Here is a 4,202-nt window from a genome sequence, read left to right on the forward strand (position 1 = left end):
AACGAAAAGAATTTTCCGTTGGTTATCTTTTGGGACAAGTCCCTCTTTCGTCGGGTACTCTTTGGTGCGAAGTAAGTGTGTCGGGCACTCACTGACTATGCTATAGACTATAGGCAAAAGTACAAGTACTTCCTCCGGTCCTTTTTAGTTCGCATATAAGATTTGTCTAAAGTCAAGCCTCATAAAGTTTGACCAACTTTATAGAAAAAACATCAACATTCACAATGTGAAATTAATATCAGCAGATGCGTCATGACTTAAAGTTTCATACTGTATAACTTTAACATGGTAGATATTGATATTTTTTTTATATAAATATGATCAAACTGTGTGAAGTTTGACTTCAGACAATTCTTATACGCAGAGTAAAAAGGACAGAAGGGAGTATGTAGCTCGCAACCTACTTAGTTTGATGCCGGTGTCATAGCCGTTGTGTCCTATGTAACTTAATAGTTAATCCCTACTATTTTTGTTATCTTAACATGCACACATGCTACATCATCAAAGGCTCACTACGACATGCAGGAGAATTATTTTTCATAATTAGTTGATCTCCACCAATCCTATTTATTTCAACATGCACACATAAGCCACTCACACATGTCACCTGATCAAAGGCATCCGTGAGAAAACAAATCCGTTATACTATTAGACAGCATATATTCAATAAATATTTTTCAACTATACAATAATCCAATACAATGTATAATATGTTTATTTTTTTCATAAATTATTAAATCAAATTGTCATACAACCAGACCTTGGTGAAATATATTGTAACATATTCCCGCCGCAAGCCCGCAACGCATTGGTATCATCTACTCCCTCTGTCCTAAAATATAAGAACGTTTTTAACACTACACTAGTGTCAAAAACATTCTTATATTATGGGACGGAGGGAGTAGTTAACTATGTTTTGCGGTTTCTTTAATGAAGAAAATCAAACGAGGTGGCTGGTTGCTTAATAAAAATTACAAGTGTTCTTCAGTTTGCATGTTGGGCTTTCGGGGCACAAGGCGTGGGCGCAGCTCCTTCTTCATGACAACCATGAACTCGAGCTTCTCCGCCAAGTCGACCTCGTGGCCTGCCGCTTCCTTCCACTCGAATTCTCTCACCATGTTGGCCACCAAGTAGAGCAGGTGAAGCACGGCAATGTTCAGACCGGCGCAGATCCTCCGGCCGACGCCGAACGGCATCATTCTGATCCCCGTGCTGCCTGTCATGTCCACCCCTTGTTCGCCTTCCAAGAACCGCTCCGGAATGAACTCCATGGGCTTCTCCCACTCCCGTTCGTCCCTGCCCATCTCGGCGACCATGAAGTTCACCGTGGCACCCTTGGGGACGAGGTAGCCGCCGACCTCCACGTCCTCTGCTGCCATGTGCGGCAGCACGAAGTGCACAGGCGGGTGCTTCCGCAGGCCCTCAAGAACCACCGCCTTGAGGTAAGGCATGTTCTGAATGTCTTCCTCAGAGACCTCTTCATGGCCGTCTTTTGTCTTGGCTTTGATCTCCTCGTAGAGCCTCTGCTGGACGGCCTGGTTTTTCACCAGCTCGGCCATGATCCAGTGCAGTGCGGTGGAGGTGGTGTCAGCCCCGGCGGTGAGGAACTCCGAGCAGAGGTTGACCATCTCGTCATCAGTGAGTCGACGGTTGCCCTCCTCAGGGAGCCTGACGTCGAACAGCGTGTCCACGTACGAGTGCTCCAACGTGGTTCCCGATTTGCTCCGCCTCGGCTCGCGCTCGCCGCCGCGTTTCTTGTCCTTGTACTCCCTACGCGCGTCGATCAGCGGTAGGAACAGCTCCTTCTGCCGCCGGCGTAGGGAAAGCATTTTCCGGACGCGTCCGCGGAAGAGGTGCTCGGCGACCGACGGGAGGAAGGCGAAGACGGACATCTTGCCGAACATGTATCGCACCTGCTCGTGCTGCGCGGCGGCGATGGCGCGCACCACCTTCTCGTCAAGCCTCTCGCCGAAGCACATGATCAAGAGGAGGTAGAACACGGCGTATTGGAACGAGGGCGTGACCGGGGCAGGCGCCTCACCGTCGTCGGCCAGGCGCCGTAGCTTATCGACGAGCACGCTGCGCGCCCAGAAGCGTGCGGGCGACGAAGATGGCCAGCCGCGACCCCACTCGCAGCGACACGATGGGGCCGTACCGCCTGACAAGGCGTTGGAGCAGGGGCTCCGCCTCGGCCGGCGAGCTGGTGAGCCCTAGCCACGCCGCGCTGAAGAGCAGCAGCAGGGACGGCGGGCCCGGCGGGAGGCGCCTGCCGTCGCCCCGAACACGGCGGAAACGGAGGAGTAAGAGGAGGGCGAAGAGGATCGTAGTCGTAACAAGGAAGAACGTGTGCAACGTTGCCATGGCGCTTGCTGCTGTAGGTAGCCGTGGAGCTAAGTCGGCGAGATGGCTGCCATTTTTATAGGTCTCTCGTCTCGCTCGCGTGGGCGGTGCATGGGAACTTGGGAAGGAAGAACGTGAGGGCGGATCACGGAAGATCCCGCCTTTGTCTCTGGCATACACGAAATGCAGACGTGGAAGAAGGCGATAATATAATTAATTTAGAATCATTTGCTGCTAAACTAAAAAACAAATTAATGAATGTGTTCCCCCGGAAAAAAAATAATGAATGTGAATCATGTCACTTGTGAGGCTGTGCCACCTAGCAGTTCGATAATTAGATCAGAAACGTGGAGAAAAGCGTGCAGCATGAGCCGATTGATTTCATACGCGGCTATACTTTTATTTTTTAGGGGAATAAATTCTATTTTTTTATATCAACGATCCGTGCTGAGAAAAGACTGCATGAGCCGCCGATTAATTCATACGCAGCTATGTATGTAATTAGAAACTATCTATATATTACTGTATATCAACGATTCCCGAGGATCACGTTCGGCGCCATATCTAGCGCACACTCCACAAGATCAAAACCGGTGATACGCTAGCTGTTCTCTAGTGATCCAGGGAATGAGACCCGCGAAACGATCTGAGTTTCGATTCGTATTAGGGCATCTCCGAGCGGCCCCGTAAGTGTTTGCACCAGACTGTATGGACCGTAAAAGTCATCCAACGCCGACTTGTATCGGTTTGCACAGTGGTGCGGATACGATTTTTTCCTTAAACCGCAGACAAACGTGAAAGAGGTTTACGAGAGTCTATATCGATCCTAAACCTGCTTCTGACCGCATTGGCCCATCAAAAATCCGTCACCCACCCCTTCCACGTTTTTCCTTTCGCTTTTAAAATAAGCGTCTCAATTTTGTATTAAATTTAATACAAAGTTATACTAAGGTTAAGATATTTATTTTGGGACAGAGATAGTATTAGTATGCCATTACAGAATAAAAGGCAGCTCGCCGCTGCAATTTGCGGTATGTAAAGAATAGTTGAGCGAAGAAATCAGGCCATGAGTTAGCGAACTCAGAATTTAGGAAGAGAAATTAGATTAACTATGTTGTATAGACTCGTAACTGCAAGGGAATTGCAGATGCAGTGCTTGATTACCGAAATCAGTAGTTGAGGAGTGCTCGTTGCAAAGATCACTCGCGCCACATGTCGCAACATGGAAATTTTCTCTTTTTCATAGATCCGTTTATTCAAAACATTTTATCTTTCAAACATGCGTCCAAATCTCAAATCGCTTTCATCATTGGATTCCTCGCGTCGAGATCTTCAAAACTAGATCCCATATTATTGGTTTTGACGAACGTTTTTTCACGGAAAAAAAGGCAAAAAAACCGTACGAAAAAATTGAACCGGGAGCACCGGTTTTCCCTTTCCGAAAGAGGCACGCCCGTGCCTCTCACGAAATCACAACTGTGCCTATCGCGGAAGCAAAACTGTGACTATCGCGAAAGAAAAAAAAACGCGTTCTTTTTCGTTTTCGAGGAGGGCGTGATTCTCGCGAAAGCACACCCGTGTCTCTCGCGGAAGAAAAACCTTAACTCTCGTGAAAGGAAAAAAAACAAAAAACGTGTTTTTTTTTTGTTTCCAAGAGGCACGGCCGTGACTCTCGTGAAAGCTCACCCGTGCCTCTCGCGGAAGCAAAACCGTGACTCTCGCGAAAGGAAAAAAAACAGAAAATGCGTTTTTTTCATTTTCAGGAGGCACGGCTGTGACTCTCGCGAAAGCACACCCGTGCCTCTCGCGGAAGCATAACCGTAACTCTCGCGAAAGAAAAAAAAACAGAAAACACATTTTTT

The 4,202-nt window shown here is 47.8% G+C and overlaps 1 pseudogene; it reads right to left on the reverse strand.

The window, feature by feature from the left end:
• Window positions 1-971: 971 nt before the first annotated feature.
• The window catches only part of LOC123050941 (cytochrome P450 89A2-like), a 6,210-nt pseudogene continuing 2,979 nt past the window's right edge, over window positions 972-4,202 (reverse strand).

This window comes from Triticum aestivum, chromosome 1A (genome assembly GCF_018294505.1).
Source record: "Triticum aestivum cultivar Chinese Spring chromosome 1A, IWGSC CS RefSeq v2.1, whole genome shotgun sequence".
Classification (NCBI taxonomy): Eukaryota; Viridiplantae; Streptophyta; class Magnoliopsida; order Poales; family Poaceae; genus Triticum; species Triticum aestivum.